This window comes from Molossus molossus, unplaced genomic scaffold, assembly GCF_014108415.1.
Source record: "Molossus molossus isolate mMolMol1 unplaced genomic scaffold, mMolMol1.p scaffold_m16_p_1, whole genome shotgun sequence".
Taxonomy (NCBI): domain Eukaryota; kingdom Metazoa; phylum Chordata; class Mammalia; order Chiroptera; family Molossidae; genus Molossus; species Molossus molossus.
The window spans coordinates 217,889,992-217,908,945 of record NW_023425344.1 but is presented as its reverse complement, the minus strand read 5'-3'; the positions used below and the strand labels follow the sequence as shown (position 1 = coordinate 217,908,945).

General features: G+C 40.4%; 1 protein-coding gene and 1 pseudogene across 1 annotated transcript in view; both read left to right on the top strand.

The window, feature by feature from the left end:
• SGPP1 (sphingosine-1-phosphate phosphatase 1) overlaps positions 1 to 18,954 on the top strand; it is an 81,742-nt gene that overhangs the window by 35,477 nt on the left and 27,311 nt on the right. The window lies entirely within an intron of this gene.
• LOC118628296 lies at positions 355 to 1,907 on the top strand (annotated as a pseudogene).

Below are 18,954 nucleotides of genomic sequence, written 5' to 3'. Positions count from 1 at the left end.
TCCCTTCAGATGTGCATCTCCTAAACTCTACGGGACCCCATGAGACTTGCAACAGTCAGCAGCAGCTTGTCCCAGGCTAACTCCTGAACCTGCCTCCAAGGCCCCCTTTTCTCTGACTTCTCAGTGGGCCAAAGCAACCCCACCTAAGCTCATTTCTTTCCTAGAACATTTCTGGAGAGCCAAAGCGGACCTGCCTAGGCTCTCTCCTGTTGCTGCTTCTGTCCTAAGCTCTTCCATGTTTCACTGTCCCCAGTTTTAATTAACATTCTATCTGTATCTAAAACAGTTTATTGAAATGTAGTTCTTGGCAGCTTGAACCTGAGTTTTGACTTCTCGCCTTCCTCTCTTAACAACATGAGCTTCAGTACCCGCTCCAGCTTCTCCACAAACTACTGCCCCTGGTCTCCATGCAGTCACCCACCTACCGGGCCCAGTCAGCCAGCAGCGCAGCCAGTGTTTATGCAGGTGCCAGGGACTCTGGCTCCTGGATCTCTGTGTCCCACTCCACCAGTGTGCGGGGTGGCTGGGGGTCTGAGGGCCTGGCTACAAGGGTGGCCGGGGGTCTGGCGGGCATAGGGGTTATCCAGAATAAGAAGGAGACTATGCAATGCCTGAATGACCACCTGGCCTCCTACCTGGAGAGACTGAGAAGCCTGGAAGTTGATAATTGGAGACTGGAAATCAAAATCTGGGAACACTTGGAGAAGGGACCCCAAGTCAGAGAGAGAGGGCATTATTTCAAGATTATCAAGCACCTGAGGGCTCAGATCTTTGCAAGTTCTGTGGACAGTGCCCGCACTGTTCTACAGATTGACAGTACCCGGCTTGCTGCTGATGACTTTAGAGTCAAGTATGAGACTGAGCTGGCCATACGCCAGTCTATGGAGAGTGACATCAATGGGCTACGAAATGTCATTGATGACACCAGAATCACTTGGCTGCAGCTGGAGACAGAGATTGAGGCTCTCAAAGAGGAGCTGCTCTTCATGAAAAAGAACCACGAGGAGGAAGTAAATGGTCTACAAAACCAGATGGACAACTCTGGGTTGACCGTGGACTTTGATGCCCCCAAATCTGAGGACCTCAGCAAGATCATGGCAGACACCCAGGTCCAGTATGATGAGCTGGCTCGGAAGAACTGAGAGGAACGAAACAAGTACTGGTCCCAGCAGATTTAGGAGAGCAACACAGTGGTCACCTGGCAGACTGCTGAGATAGGAGCTGCTGAGATGACACTCACAGAGATGAGACGTATGGTCCAGTCCTTGGAGATTGACCTGGACTTGATGAGAAATCTGAAGGCCAGTTTGGAGAACAGCCTGAGGGAGGTGGAGATGTGCTGTGCCATGCAGATGAAACAACTCAGTGAGATCCTGCTGCACCTGGAGTCAAAGATGGCCCAGACTCAGAGGGACAGTTCCAGATGAAGGACTACAAAACCCTACTGAACATCAAAGTCTGCGAGAGGAAGGACTGTGAGACCCTACTGAACATCAAAGTCAACAGTAGGCTGAGATCGCCACCTACCACCGCCTGCTGGAAGAGGGGGAGGACTTCAATCTTAGTAATGCCCTGGCCAGCAGCCACTCCATATAGTCCATCCAAAAGACCACCACCCATAAAACTGTGCATGGTAAAGTAGTGTCTGAGGTCATTGACACCGAAGTTCAGAGGCTTTGACGGCAGCAGAACTAGGGCAAAAAGTTCAGAGATCGTTTAAAAAAACAAAAGAAATGTAATTCTTATACTATACAATTCACCCATGTAAAATGTAGAACTCAGTGGCTTTTAGTTAATTCATAGAATTGCGCAACCATCACCACAGTCAACTTTAGAATATTCTCATCATCACTAAAAGAAACACCCCCTACTTACAATAGTCACTCCCCATTTCCCCCCAATCCTAGGCGACCACTAATCCACTTTCTGTCTGTATAGATTTGCCTGCTTTGGATATTTCATATAAATGTGGATGTATATAATATGTAGTCTGTTGTTGTGAATGGCTTCTTTCACTTAGCATAATGTTCTAAGGTACATCCATATTACATTGTGTATCAATACTTCATTCCTTTTGTTTTGCTGAGTACTATTCCATTGGATGGCTATACCACATTTTATTTTTCATGTGCTGATGGATATTGGGTTCACGTTTTGATTATTTTGAATAATTTTTCTTTGGATATTTTTGTGTAAGTTTCTGCATGGATATATGTTTTGTATTCTCTTGGGATTTGGGAAATGCCCTAGATTATTCTTTTCTGACTTTGTCTTATTTTATTTTATTTCTGCACATAGAGTAGGAGGGGAGAGAGAAAGAAAAACATCGATGTGAGAGAGACACATTGATTCGCTGCCTCCCGCACGACCCCAACCAGGGCCGGGGATCAAACCACAACCGAGGTATGTGTCCTTGACTGGAATTGAATCTGCGACTCTTTGGTGTGCGGGCTGACACTCTAACCACTAAGCCAAACTGGCAAGGGCGACTTTGTCTTATTTTACAAAATTTTCCTTTTTATATATTAGTCTTTCTGTAAAAAATTGATATTAGAGAGGAAGGGAGAGCAAGAGAGAGCAAAATATCAATCTGAGAGAGAAACATGGATCAGTTCCCTCTTGTATGCACCTTGACCAGGGATCAAACCCACAACCTGGGATGTGCCCTGACCAGGAATCAAAACCTTTTGGTGCACGGGATGACACTCCAACCAGCAGAGCACACTGGCCAGGGTTATGCATTAGTCTTTTATTTCATGGTTTCTTAGTTTTGTGTAATGTTTAGAATGTCCTTCTACCATGGTTTCATAAAGTACTTTTATGGTTTTATTTTTTATGCTTCAGTCATGGAACCATTGCTTGCTTTTAGGAAGGAATCTAATTTGATATTTCCAATGGCAACATATATTGAATAGTCCATTTAAAAATCTTTATAGTTTGGCTGGTGTGTCTCAGTGGTTGAGTGTTGACCCATGCACCAAGGGGTCACCAGTTTGATTCTCGGTCAGGGCACATGCCCAGGTTGTGGGCCCAGTCCCCAGTAAGGGGCATGCAGAAGGCAGCCAGTCGATGTTCTCTTTCATCGATGTTTCTGTCTCCCTCTTCTTTCCTCTCACTCTAAAATCAATGAAGAAAAATTATTTTTAAAAAAATCTTTATAATCTAAAGTGTTACAGATGTCTCCCCTTTTTCCCCATTGACACCCTCCTCCCTGCTCCTCGCAAACTATTGTCTGTGTTCATTGGTTGTGCATATATGCATATAAGTTCTTTGGTTTATCTCTTCTTAACCACCCCCCCTTCCCTCTGAGATTCCCTACTTCCATGTCTCTGGATCTATTTTGATTGACTGCTTATTTCATAAATAAGTGAGATCATGTGGTATTTGCCTATCTCTGACAGGCTTATTTTGGTCAGCATAATATTCTCCAGGTCCTTCCATGTCTTCTCTAAGGGTAAGAGATCTTTCTTATAGCTGCATATTATTCCATTGTGTACATGTATCACAGCTTTTTTATCTATTCATCTACTGATAGACACTTGGGTTGTTTCCAGATCTTAGTGATTGTAAATAGTGCTGCTATGAATATAGAGGTACATATATTCTTTCTGATTGGTGTTTCAGGCTTCTTAGGAAATATTCTTTTTTTTTTCTTTTTCTTTAATCCTCACCTGAGGACATTTTTCCATTTTTTTGTTCAGATAGAGTGGGAGGGAGAGGGAGGAAGAGAGAGAGAAACATCGACATGAAAGGGACACATCGAGTGGCTGCCACCCGCACGACCAACCAGGGTCGGGGACAAACTGCAACCGAGGTACGCGCCCTTAGCAGGAACCGAACCCGGGTCTCTTTAGACCTCAGGCCGATGCTCTAACTGCTGAGCCAAACCGGCCAGGGAGGAAATATTCTTAAAAATGGAATCACTAGGTCAAATGGCAGTTCCATTTTTAATTTTTTGAGGAAACACCGTATTGTTTTCCCTAGTGAGGCTGCACTCCAACCAGCAGTGTGCTAGAGTCCCTTTTTCTACACATTCTTGGTTGCACTTGTTTGATGGCAGCCATTCTGGCAGGTGTGAAGTGATACCTCATAGTTGTTTTATTTTGCATCTCTCTGATGATTGGTGGTGGTGATCAGTTTTTTATGTCTCCTGGCCATTTGTATGTCCTGTTTGAAGTGTCTGTTCAGGTCCTCTGCCCCCCCCCCCTTTTTGGGGGGTACATGCCTCTAGCAGAAATCGGACCTGGGACTCTGGTCTGCAGGCCAATGCTCCAACCGCTGAGCCAAACTGACCAGGGCTCTGCCTTTTTTTTTTTTTTTTTTTATCCTCACCCGAGGATATTTTTTCATCTTTTGTACAGATAGAGTGGGAGGGAGAGAGAGGAAGGGAGAGAGAGAAAGAAACATCGATGTGAAGGGACACATCGAGTGGCTGCCACCTGCATGACCAACCAGGGCCGGGGACAAACTGCAACTGAAGTACGTGCCCTTAGTGGGAACCGAACCCGGGTCTCTCCGGACCGCAGGCCGACACTTTAACCGCTGAGGCAAACTGGCCAGGGCTCTGCCCATTTTTTAATTGAATTCTTTGCATATTAATCCTTTATCTGATGTATCATTGGCAAATATGTTCTCCCAGAAAGTGGGTTCCCTTTCCATATTGATGGTTTTTTCTTTTGCTGTGCAGAAGCTTTTTAGTTTGATGTAGTCCCTTTTATTAATTTTTTCCTTTTGCCCTAGGTGATGTATCATTGAAAATTCTGCTGCATGTGATGTCTGAAATTTTGTTGCCTACATTTTCTTCTAGGATTTTTATGGACTCACGAGTCACATTTAAGTCTTTTATCCATTTTGAGTTAATTTTTATTTTTTTTTATCCTCACCCAAGGACATTTTTGTATTTATCTTCAGAGCAGGAGAGAGAGAGAGAAACATTGATGTGAAAGAGACACATCGAGTGGTTGGCATCCACACACCACCATCTGGGGCCAGAGACAAACTGCAAACAAGCTACGTGCCCTTAGCTGGAACTGAACCTGGGACTCTCTGGTCCTCAGGCCGACACTCTAACCACTGAACCAAACCGGCCAGGGCGATTTTGCATTAATTCTTTTGTATGGTGTAAGTTAGTGGTTTAGTTTCATTTTTTTGCATGTAGTTGTCCAGTTTTCCCAACACCATCTATTGAGGAGACTATCTTTTCTTCACCCACTGTATGCTCTTGTCTCCATTGTCAAATATTAATTGTGCATAATGTCTTGGGTTGATTTCGGGATTCTCTGTTCTGTTGATCTGTATGCCTGTTTTTGTGCCAATAGCAGAATGTTTTGATTACAATGGCTTTGTAGTATAACCTGATGCCTGGTAATGTGATCCCTCCCACTTTGTTCTTCTGTTTCAAGATTGCTGTGCTATTTGGGGTCTTTTTTGGTTCCATATAAACTTTTGGAGTCTTTGTTCTAGATCTGTGAAATACACTGTTGATACTTTAATAGGGATAGCATTGAATCTGTAGATTACTTTGGGTAGTATGGACATTTTATTGATGTCGATTCTTCCAATCCATGAACATGGTATATATTTCCACTTTTTTTTTTAATCCTCACATGAGGACCTTTTTTTTTTGCATTTATTTTCAAATAGAGCAGGAGGGAGAGAGGGAGGAAGAAAGAGAGAGAAACGTCTATGTGAGAGAGATACATTGAGTGGTTGCCACCCACACAACCCCAACTGGGGATGGGGACAAACTGCAACTGAGATACGTGCCCTTAGCGGACTCTGGTCCAACCACTGAACCAAACCGGCCAAGGCTGTTTCCACTTTTTGATATCTTCCTCTATTTTTCTTTTCTTTTTTTTTCCTCCTCACCCGAGGATATTTTTCCATTTTTTGTACAGATAGAGTGGGAGGGAGAGAGAGGAAGGGAGAGAGAGAGAGAAACATCGATGTGAAGGGACACATCGAGTGGCTGCCACCCGCACGACCGACCAGGGCCGGGGACAAACTGCAACCGAAGTACGCGCCCTTAGCGGGAACCGAACCCGGGTCTCTCTGGACCGCAGGCCGACGCTCTAACCGCTGAGCCAAACTGGCCAGGGCTCTATTTTTCTTTTCAATGTCCTGTAGTTTTCTGCGAACAAGTCTTTTACCTCCTTGGTTAAGTTTATTCCTAGGTATCTTACTTTTTTTGTTGCAATGGTAAATAGGATTTTTTTTTTTTTTTCAGTTTCTCGTTCTAAGTGTTCATTATTGATGTATAAGAATGCCATCAGCCCTGGCCAGTTTGGCTCAGCGGTTAGAGCGTCAGCCTGCGGTCCAGAGAGACCCGGGTTCGGTTCCCGCTAAGGGCACATACCTCAGTTGCAGTTTGTCCTCGGCCCTGGTTGGGTCGTGCGGGTGGCAGCCACTCGATGTGTCCCTTTCACGTCGATGTTTTTCTCTCTCTCTCTCTCTCTCTCTTCCTCTCTCTCCCTCCCACTCTATCTAAAAAGTGGAAAAATGTCCTCGGGTGAGGATAAAAAAAAAAAAAAAAAGAATGCCATCAATTTCTGGATGTTAATTTTGTATCCTGTTACTTTGCCAAATTCATTTATTAAATCTAGTAATTTTTTTTTTTTTTTTTTGATGGAGTCTTTAGGGTTTTCTTTGTATATTATCATGGCATCTGCCAGTAATGACAGTTTCACTTCCTCCTTTCCAATTTGAATGCTTTTTATTTTTTCTTCTTGTCTAATCACTGTGGCTAAGACTTCCAGTACTATGTTGAGTAAGAGTAGCAATAGTGGGCATCCCTGTCTTGTTCCTGTTCTTAAGGGAAATGCTTTTTGGTTTTGCCCATTGAGTATGATGTTGGCTGTAGGTTTTTCATAATATGGCCTTTATTATGTTGAGATATGATCCCTCTATACCAACTTTGCTGAGCGTTTTTATAAAAATGAGTGCTGGATTTTGTCCAGTGCTTTCTCAGCATCTATTGATATAATCATATAATTTTTATTTTTAATTTTGTTTGTGTGGTGTATCACATTTTTTTATTTGCAAATATTGTACCAGCCTTGCATCCTTGGGATTAATCCCCCTCGATCAGGGTGAATTTTAATTGATATATTGCTGCATCTGATTAGCTAATATTTTGTTGAGGATTTTGGCATCTATGTTCATCAGGGATATTGGCCTGTAGTTGTCTGTCTTTGTAGTGTCTTTGTCTGGTTTTGAAATTAGGATTATCATGGCATTGTAAAAAGAAGTTGGAAGTATTGACCTTCCTCTTGAATTTTTTCGAAGAGTTTGTGGAGAATAGGTGTTAGTTCTTCTTTGAATGTTCAGTAAAACTCCACTGTGAAGCCATCTGGCCCCAGGCTTTTGCTTGCTGGGAGTTTATTGATTACAGCTACAATGTCCTTAGTTGTTATTGGTCTGTTCAAGTTTTCTGACTCTTCCTGGTTTAGTTTTGGAAGACTTTGTGATTATACGAATTTGTCCATTTTGCCTAGGTTGTCCAATTGTTGGCCTGAAATTGTTCTTAGTATTTTCTAACAATCCTTTGTATTTCTTTAGTGTCAGGTTTTAATTCTCTTTCATTTCTGATTTTGTTTATTTGGGTCCTCTCTGTTTTTAGTTTTTTTCTTTAAAAACTCACCCAAAGAGATTTATCTTCTGATAGAGTGGGAGGGAGGGAGGAAGAGAGAGAGAGAGAGAGAGAGAGAGAGAGAGAGGAGAGAGAGACACATCAATGTGAGAAGACACAGCAGTTGGTTGCCTTTCGTACAACCTTGATCAGGGCCAGAGACAAACCACAACCAAAGGTACGTGCCATTGGCCGAAATTGAACCCATGACTCTTTGGTCCGTGGGTTGACTCTCTGACCACTTATCCAAACTGGCCAGGGCTTCATTGATATTTTTCTTTTTTTTTTCTTTTTTTTTTTTTAGTGTCTGTGTAATTTATTTCCACTCTGACCTTTATTATTTCTTTCCATCTACTTGCTCTGGCTTTTTTGTTTGTTTGTTTACTTTCTAGTTCTTTAAATTGTAGGGTTAAACAGTCTATTAGACATTTTTCTTGTTCCTTGAGGTACACCTTTAATGCTGTAAACTTCCCTCTCAGGACTGCTTTTCTGCATCCCATAGATCTTGTGTTGTTGTGTGTTCATTTCCATGGATTTCCAGGATGTTTTTTATTTCTTCCTTACCTCCTGGGTAACCCATTCATTGTTTAATAACATGCTATTTAGCCTTCGTGTGTTTGAATGTTTTTGAGTGTTTTTATTGTAATTCATTTTTAGTTTCATGTCATTGTGATCTGAGAAGATACATGATATGATATTAATCTTTTTGAACTCGTGGAGACTTGTTTGTGTCCTAATATGTGGTCTATCTGAGAATGTCCTATGTGGACTTGAGAAGAATGTGTATTTTGTAGTTTAGGGGTTTAATTCTCTGTAAATATCTATTAAATCCATCTGATCTAATGTGTCGTTTAGGGTCTCTGTTTCTGTGTTCCCTTTTTGTCTAGAGGATCTATCCAGTGCTGTCAGTGGGATGTTGAAGTCTCCTGCTATGATTGTATTGTGTTGACTTCTTCCTTGAAGTCCTCCAGAAGTTTTAAAATATATTTTGGTGCTCCTATTTTGGGTGCATATATGTTTACCAAGATTATATCCTTTTGTAGGATCGGTCCTTTTAATATTATGTAGTGGCCTCCTTTGTCTCTTGTGATGGCCTTCATTTTGAAGTCTATTTTATCAGATATAAGTATTGTTACCCCAGCTGTATTTAAATTTCCATTTGCTTGGAAAAATTTTTTCCATTCCTTCACTTTTAACCTGTGTGAGTCTTTTGCTGTGAGGTGGGTTTCTTGTAGATAACATATATATAGGTCTTGCTTTCTTATCCATTCAGCTACTCTGTGTCTTTTGATTGGAGCATTTAATCCATTTACATTTTATTATTGATATGTACTTATTTACTGCCATATTAATTAATTAACTTTTATATATTTTTTCTTTATTGATTTTTAGGAAGGAAGGGAGAGAGAGAGAGAGTTAGAAACATTGATGAGAGAGAACATCGATTGGCCACCTCCTGCATGCCCCCACTGGGGATTGGACCCACAACCTGGGCATGTGCCCTGACTGGGATTCAAACCAGCAATCTCTTGGTGCATGGGTTGATGCTCAACCAGTGAGCCATATTGGCTGGGCTTCCATTTTAGTTTATTATGCCTATGTTTCTCTTTCTCTATTTCTTCTATTTATTACAACAGTCCCTTTAACATTTTTTTTATGAATTTATTTTTGTTACAGATGTCTCCCCCACCCTACTCCCAGACACCCTCCTTTCTATCCCCACCCCCTGCTAAGCATTGTTGTCTATGTCCATACATGCATATAAGTTCTTTGGTTTATTTCATCCCTCCCTGTTGCCCCTGTCCTCTGAGGTTTGTCAGTCTGAACCACCATACTCCTTTCTATGTCTCTGGGTCTGTTTTGTTCATCAGCTTTTTCTGTTCATTATATTCCACAAATATAAGTGAGATCATGTGGTATTTGTCTTTCTCTGATTGGTTTATTTTGGTTAGCATACTACTCTCCAGGTCCCTTCATGTCATCTCCTATTTGGAGAGGTGTCTATTTAGGTTCTCTGCCCATCCATTCATTTAAATTCTCACCCGAGGATATTTCTACATTCATCTTCAGACAGAGAGGGAGGGAGGGAGGGAGGGAGAGAGAGAAACATCAGTGTGAGAGAGACACAACTGGTTGCCATCTGCACAGCCCCAACCAGGGCCAGGGAAGAACCGCAACCAAGGTAGTGCCCTTGGCCAGAATTGAGCCCACAGGCCAACACTCCAACCGCTGAGCCAAACCAGCCAGGGCCTCTGCCTATTTTTCAGTTGGGCCTTTAACATTTCTTGCAGTGCTGGTTTGGTGCTAACATACTCACTTAGCCTTTTTTTTATTTATTTTTTTGGTCTGGGAAGCTCTTTATTTCACCTTCTATTTTGAACGATAACCTTGCTGGATAGAGTAGTCTTGGATTCAGATCCTTGTTTTTCATTACCTTGAATACTTTCTGCCATTCCCTTTTGGCCTGTAGTATTTCTTTTGAGAAATCAGCTGACAGCCTTGTGGAGGCTCCTTTTAAGTAACCTGTTCCTTTTGTTTTGTTCTTTTTTTTTTTCTTTTCTTTTTTATCCTCACCCGAGGACATTCTTCCATATTTTGTTCAGATAGAGTGGGAGGGAGAGAGAGAGAGAGAGAGAGAGAGAGAAACATCGACATGAAAGGGACACATCGAGTGGTTCCCACCCGCATGACCCAACCAGGGCCCGGGACAAACTGCAACCGAGGTACACGCCCTTAGTGGGAACTGAACTTGGGTCTTTCTGGGTTGCATGCCGACACTCTAACCACTGAGCAAAACCAGCCAGGGCTGTTGCTTTTTTCTTTAAGATCATCTCCTTGCCATGGTTGGTTTAGTTCAGCATTTAGAGCATTGGCCCGTGGACCAAAGAGTCGTGGATTTGATTCTGGTCAAGGGTATGTACCTCAGTTGTGGTTTGTCCCTGGTCCTGATCAGGGTCATGTGAGAGGCAACCAGTTGATGTGTCTCTCTTGCATTGATCTCTCTCTCTCTCTCTCTCTCCCCCCCCCCATTCTGAGATAAATAGAAAAATATCCTCAGGTGAGGATTAAAAACATAAAAAAGCATATTTTTGTCTTTATATTTGGCATTTTAACAATGGTGTGTCTTGGCATGGGCCTCTTTGGGTTCTTCTTGCTTGGGGTTTTTTGTGCTTTGTGAACTTGTGTGCCTTTTTCCATCACCAAGTTAAGGAAGTTTTCTGCCATTATTTCTTCAAATAGTCTCTAACCCTTGCTTCCTTTCTCTTTTTGATACTCTTATGATGCATATGTAGTTACATTTCATATTGTCCCACAGCTCTCTTAAACTGTCCTCCTGTTTTTTAATTGTTTTTTTCTTTTTGGTTCTCAGACTGAGTGATTTTTTCCTACCCTAATTTTTCCTGTCTTCTAATTTACTGATCCAATCCTCAGCTTCTTCTATTTTATGGGTTATTCTTTCCACTGTGTACTTTATTTCTGCTATGTCATTATTCATTTCCACTTGGTTGTTTTTCATTTCCAATTGGTTGACTTTTGTTTCTATACTTTTATTTGTGCTGTTGAGCTTCCTCAGCATTACTCTGAACTCTATATCTGATAACTTGCTTATCTCCATTTCATTTAGCCCTTCTTCTGTACAGTTCTCTTGTTCTTTTATCTGGGATTTGTTTCTTTGTTTCACCATTATGGCTGTCTCAGCAGGGTTTGGAGCCTGCCAAAATCTTCCTGTGGGTACGGACGTTCCGCAGATTGTGGTTCCCTCTGCTGGGTTTGGATGAATATGGAAGGGACCAGGTGACTAATGTCTGGTCTTACTTTCCTGGGTAGAGTTGCATATTGTGCAAAGATTCAAGTATCCCAGAGCTTTTGCCTGCAGGCTGACTATTAGTCTCAGTCACTTAATGAGCCTTAGGTTGTAGCCCTTAGCTGAATGAAAACTCCCCCAGGTGGGTAGGGTAAGAGGATTTCCAGCAGGTGAGGCAGTTGTTTCCCTTCAGACTTAAGCTGCTTGGAGAGGAAAACTCTACCTGAGGAAAATCATTTCTGCAGTGTAGGTTAATGACTCAGCACAGGGACCCAGGCAGCCACCTTCATGGCTCTGGCCCCAGAGCCACAAAGCCGAATAACTGAGAGCCAGGTCCAAGGCTCAAAGCCTTCAGAGACTCGTCTCTGCCTACTGGTTGGCTGGCTGGTAGTCTGTGACAGTTAATGAGCCTCACGTTGCATATCTCCTGACCAGGTGGGGTTAAATTCCCAAGGGAGGGGCAGTTGCTTCCTCCCCAGGGCTATAACCGCTTTGATGGGAAAAGACTGCCTGAAAAAAATAGTTTCTGTAACGTGGGGGAATGACTCAGCACAGGACTCCCAATAGCCTCTTCACACAGCTCCAGTCCAGTCTGCCCTCCCTCTGCCAAGCCCAAGGTGAGTGGCTGTAGCTGTAATTTAGTGCGAAATTTCCACTTGGTTGTTCCACTTACCTTCAGGCAAGTCCAGTGTTCCTAGTGCCTCTTCCTGCCAGACAGTACCTCTGCTTTGGGTTTTTTTATAGCCAGGTATTATGTGGGCACCTTTCCCTGTTCTGCCTCTCTGTGCTGGGGAGCTGACTTGGGGTCCACACCCTCTACTTCACCAGAGGGAACTTCTCAAGCTAAGATAGCACTTAGCTGCAGCCTGTGGGAGCCCAGCCACTCCTTTTGTACCTCTGCACCTCCTACCAGTATCAATTTGGGCTCTTCTTATATCCCTGGTTATAAGAGTTCTCCAGCTGCTCTTCAGTTGACTATTCCAGATGACTTTTCTTTAGTTTAGTGGTAATTCAAGTTTGTTTATGGGAGATAGTCAGTATACCTTACATTCATTCCACCACCATTTTTCCTTCTGAACAATCCATTTTTCCCTACTGATTTGAACTATGACTTTTATCATACAGTAAAACCTAGATATAATGGACTGATTTGGTGAGGGGGTGTCCATTAAAGTTGAATGTCAGTTATATAATCGAGTAGGTTTTCCGAATGCATATGTTAAAAAAAAATTGACAAGTTAGTTTACCTGTTTTTACTTATATAGACATGTTTGTGTAATAAAAATTAAGTAGGTATGAAAAGTTTACTTTCACAGAAAAGTTTTCTATATATATTATGTAATTTTAAATTTATACTGAATAGGTCTAGTAAGTGCATGCATTCACCAGTCACTGAGAGTAAAGAAATGCATATGGCTGGGACGTGGCTTAGTGCACATTGAACATCAGCAGGCATGCATTAAAACTGCTGTAGAAAGTTATGCCATGAGACAACAGAACCAATTACCAAGTGTGATGTGGTGATCGCATGCTAATCATTTGCCAAACATTATTTATAAGCAGTAAATAATGACTTGGATTTAAATATGTAGACTATAATTGTAGCTATGTGAGATTTATTTATGTCAGTGAAATTACTACAGTTTTTTTTTCAACATATGCCCTATTCGCTAAAATTTGTTTTAAAGAAAAACTAAATTAATAACAAAAAGTAACCTGTTAATAATAAGCAAATTTTGGTTAAAAGCAGTTTCTATATATATATATATATTTTTTTTTTTTTATTAATTGTTTTTGTTACAGATGTTTCTTTTCCCCCCATTGACACCCTCCTCCCCATCCCCAGCTTTATTGTCTGTGTCCATTGGTTATGCATACATGCATATAAATTCTGTGGTTTCTCTTTTCCCCACCAACATTCCCTCTTCTGAGGTTTGTCAGTGTACCCTGCTTCTGTGCTCTGGGTCAATTTTGTTCATCAGTTTAGTTCATTATATTCCACAAATAAGTGAGATCATGTGATATTTGTCTTTCTCTGCTTAGCTTGTTTCACTTAGCATAATACTCTCCAGGTCCCTCCATGTCATCTCAAAGGATAAGAGATCTTTCTGCCCCAGCCAGTTTGGCTCAGTGGTTGAGCGTCGGCCTATGGACCAGAGATCTGTCTTTCTTACAGCTGTATAGTATTCTGTTGTGTACATGTACCACAGCTTTTTTATCCACTCATCTACTGATGGACACTTGGGCTGTTTCCAGATCTTAGCTATTGTAAATAGTGCTGCTATGAACATAGGGGTACATATATTCTTTCTGGTTGGTGTTTCAGGCTTCTTAGGGTATATTTCTAGAAGTGGGATCACTGGGTGAAATGGCAGTTCAGTTTTTAACTTTTTTTTTTTTTTAATCCTCATCCGAGGACATTTTTTCATTTTTGTTCAGATAGAGTGGGAGGGAGGGAGAAAGAGAGAAACATCCATGTGAAAGGGACACATCGAGTGGCTGCCTCCTGTACAACCTAACCAGGGCCGGGGACAAACTGCAACCAAGGCACGTGCCCTTAGCGGGAACCGAACCTGGGTCTCTCTGGACCGCAGGCCAACACTCTAACCGCTGAGCCAAACCGGCCAGGGCCAATTTTTAACTTTTTGAGGTAACACCATAGTGTTTTCCATAGTGACTGCGCCAGTCTGCATTCCCACCAGCAGTGTACTAGAGTCCCCTTTTCTCCACACCCTCGCAAGCACGTGTTTGATGATTTGTTGATGGTGGCCATTCTGCCAGGTGTGAAGTAAAAACTCATAGTTGTTTTAATTTGCATCTCTCTGATGATTAGTGACATTGAGCATTTTTTCATATGTTTCTTGGTCATTTGTATGTCCTGTTTGGAGAAGTGTTTATTTAAGTCTTCTCAGTTTTAATATTTGTCTTTTATTGATTTTAGAGTGAGAGAGGGAGAGAGAGAGAAACATCAATGAGAGAGAACATCCATCAACTGCCTCCTGCATGCCCCCACCAGGGATCGGCCCTCAACCTGGATATGCGCCCTGACTGGGAATTATACTGGGACCTCTCAGTCCATGGGTTGATACTCAATCCACTGAGCCACACCAGCCGGCTAAAAGCATTTTAAATTAGCAGGGTGTTAATTTTCACGTATTTCGTATGGACCAGAAATTTTGTCCACTAACTCTGAAATCTGTTAAACTGAGGGTTTACTGTATATTAAGTCAGGCATACATTTGGTTCTACATTCATATTTTATTTAGAATTGATATACTTGGTATTTGTGTGCAAGTTCTATACTATTTTAGCTTTTTTTAAAAAGTTTGTTTTTTTTTTTGAGAGAGAGAGGAAGATAGAAGGGGAGAGAGAACATCGAGAGAGAAACATCAGCTGCGTCCCGCCTGCCCCCCACTGAGGATTGTGCCCACTACCCAGGCATTTACCATGACTGGGAATTGGTTCGTCTATCTCTTAGTACGTGAGTTGACACTTAACTACTGAGCCACACCAGCCAGGCTATTGTAGCTTTATACATATAATGTTTTTAAGGTTTATTCTTGCTTTTTGTTTATTTTAATTGTTCTATGTATTAGAGAAAAATATGTTGTTTCACTTCACCGTAGACCATAAAGTCATTTGCATTTTGCTGTTTCTGTTGTTTTAAGTACCTTCCCCAGGTATCTAGTGGAGCAGTAACTTGCACTGTTCTTGTAGTTCTTCAAGCATTATACATCATCACACTTATTACTGTGGTTTATACACAGAAAGAGGGAGGATGGAATTAAGGTACCCTGTACATTTCTATGGTACTTGTCATCTCATAGAACCTGCCAGGTCAGGAGCTGTGGCTTCACTTGTGTTCATAATATTCCATAAGGGAAACTGTTTGCCATAGCAATGCAGCCTTTCAGTGCTGTTGGGCCTTGATGTAACTTTGCATGTGCCATTTCAGCAGTGCTGCCAGGAACACTTAAGTGTGTCCTAATGGACTGGATTGATTTGTTGAGGCTGCCAAAACATAGGACCACATGGGATGGTGTAAACGGCAGACATTTATTTTCTCACAATTCTGGAGGCTACAAATTAGAGATGAGGGTGTTGGTAGGGCTGTTTTTGCTTGAGGGGTGTCTCTCTTTGGCTTGTAGATGGATGTCTTATAGAACCCCTAGTTTTATATCATCTCCAAATTCAAGCACACAACAGAGACTCACTGACTGACTTTCTTTCTGATTTTATTTCAAATTACTATTGGGAAAAAGTCTCATCAGTTTAGTCTAGCCAGTGGATTTACTTCCTTAGGGCTAGATAACCATGCCTGATCATTCAACAGCTGTGGTTAAGAGCATAGCAAGATCACACAGTATGAGCATGTCTCTAGGGCCACACTTCTGGGTCTATGGGGGGATTTATGCAGAAGAGAAGGGCGTAGATTGGACAATATAATAAAAAGAATATAATATAAAAGGGAAATTACAAGTAGAAGAAAGAGAAGGTATTCCTTAAAAAAGAAAATAGTGCCTTGGCGGATTTGGCTCAGCGGTTAGAGCGTTGGCCTGCAGTCCAGAGAGACCCGGGTTTGGTTCCCGCTAGGGGCATGTACTTTGGTTGCCGTTGGTCCCCAGCCCTGTTTGGGTCGTGTGGGAGGCAGCCACTCGATGTGTTCCTTTCACGTCGATGTTTCTCTCTCTCTTTCCCACTCTATCTGAACAAAAAAGGAAAAATGTCCTCGGGTGAGGATAAAAAAAAAAAAGAAAATAGTTATTATTATTAAATGCTAAAAGGATAAACAAGATAAGTACTGAAACATATGGAATACTTGGAAAAATAGAATAGGAAAAAGATAGTGCTTTTTCCTTACAATTTGAAAATAATTGGAATCATATAGTATATGACATTTATTCTTTTTTATTTAATATTATGTGTGATGGTTAATTTTATATTAACTTGGATATGCTACAGTATCCAGATTTTTGTGGTATAGTTTTATGATAAACATTTTAATATATGAATCTTTGCCTATATTTCTATGTAGTATAGAATTAGTATAGAATTCTAGGAGAGATTACTGGGCCATTGTATATACCTTTAGAACATTTAGTGCTCTTTTATGTATGTACAAAAATGCTTTCCAGAAAGGTTGCATCAGTTTTCTTTAAACTAACAGTATATGAAAACAAGGTAGATATATCATTAGTGTGTTATCCTTGTCAAATGTTGTTTTCATATACACTATCTCTTCCTCAAATTCAAAATAAAATTTCTTCTGGTGTCTGCCTTTTTCCTGTATTTAAATTACTGTGAAAATTTTAAATTCTTAAAGATAGTTTTTGTAATTGCTTTAATTGCAGATAATTTTATTGACTTCTTTTACTAACGTCCATGAATGTGAATGGAAAATGCCATAATATAAAAAATAATTCTGATTATGTTTGATAAATAGTTAAGGAAAGCATATCAGTAAGAATAAAACCGTTCCGTAGAATAACTGAAGGAAATGTTTAGATAAGTGTTCCTGTAGTAGGATGTGCAATGAAAAGATTAGATGGTGCTATGAAATTAAAGCATTTGGGAGGTCCTGTGAACTGTTTTGGGTCTGGTAAATTTTTAAATAAAAATTTCACATCAGTGAAAATAATGTGAGGACTTATAAATTTTTCTTTTGTCTTTTTTGATAAGAGCTAAAGATTAAGTAAAAACCTATTTGAGGAGATACATAAATTTAGCATATCAACATTCTCTAAGAAAAAGAAAATAGAAACTAGGAACTCCTATCAAAATTAAAATTATTACCTACTGTATTTGTGTAGTGATGAAAATATAAAGTAACAAGCATGGTAATTGCAAAAGGCATCAGAATAAGCCACTAGAATATAGTATTAAATATTATTTAGCGTTTCCTGGGTCTGTTTCTTTATCTGTAAAGCTAGGAGAGTGAAAGGAATACCTTTAAGATGTCTTATACCTCTAAGTGAAATTTGTATCTAGCCTCCATTATAAGAAAAACGTAATTAAAAATGACTGAGTAGCCCAGCCGGTGTGTCAGTGGTTGAGCATTGACCCATGCACCAAGAGGTTGCCAGTTCAATTCCCGGTCAGGGTACATGCCTAGGTTGTGGGCCAAATCCCCAGTGGGGGGCATGCAGGAGGCGGCCGGTGGATGTTCTTTCTCACTGATGTTTCTATGTCTCTCTCCCTCTTCCTCTCTCTCTAAAATAAACAAATAAATAATTGAGTAATAATCTGATTGATCCTAGGGATACAAACAATACACTTTACACATGAAGGGAAGCTTAGGATAGTGGTTAGGAGCTCAGACTGGGTAATCAGACAGACTTTCAGTGTTTGAATCTCAGCTTTGTAACTTAATACATATCAGTTTGATCTTGGGCCTCTCTTTACCTCACTTATTTTAAAATAGAATACCTACCCCGTAGGGTTGTTCTGATGATTAAATGAGCTAATATTTGTAAAGTTTTTAGAATAGTGCCTGGTACATGGTAAGTTGTATGTTAAATAAAATTATTTCATCTATTAACATTTTAGTAAAGAACAAATCCACATTCATTTCTTCTAACATCTGCCTAGAATTAAATTTGGTTTTAAACAGTCCAACCACTTTATTGATCAAAAATAAAGGATTGGATTAGGTAGGAATAGAAGTAGAGAGTGAGAGCAGAAGACTAGGTTTGCTGTTTCTTTTGTTTCCACTCTGAGTTCTGTAGAGGCAATCAGGAATTTCTTCATCTTAACTATCTGGGAAGCTATGGTCTGCATGCAGTTGTAAAATGATATAAGCTATATAGCACATAGACTTTTTCTTTCTTCACAAATCCCTTCCCTATAATAGGAATTGAGAAACAGATCCTATTTTGTTAACATAAGGCTACATCAACTAGAATGGTAATAAGAACTTTTCTTTATTATGGTTTGTAACATAAAATATATTTAAAATTATAATTAATATTTATGTGATGAGTTCTGTTGTTAAACAGATACTTTGTGACTTGATTTCAAAAGAGAAACAGTAAGATGGCATCAGATATCAATAGGTCAAACAGTAGATTGAGTTGAAAATGTTTCAGTTCACTTTTAAATCCTCACTTGAGGATTTCTTTAATTGTTTTATTTTTTTAGAGAGAGAGGAAGGGAGAGAGAGAAAAACATCCATGTGAGAGAGAAACACCAATAAGTTGCTTTTTGTACACACCCTGACTGGCAATCAAACCCAAAACCTTTCGGTGTATAGACAATGCTCCAACCAACCAACCCACCCAGCCAAGGCTCAGTTCACATTTTTATTATTAATATGTACATTAAATGACTGTATATGGGTCACTTTTATTTTACCTATTTGAACTCATATTATTCTACATTAGCCTACTAGTGTGGAAAGTGACCCATGTGGGAAAAAACATGCTATTTTGATTAAGTTTTTGGTTTATTTTGTTTTTGCTTTTAGTATAGAAAATACAGTTCATGCCTTGGCCAGTTTGACTCAGTGGTTAGAGCATTGGCCCAT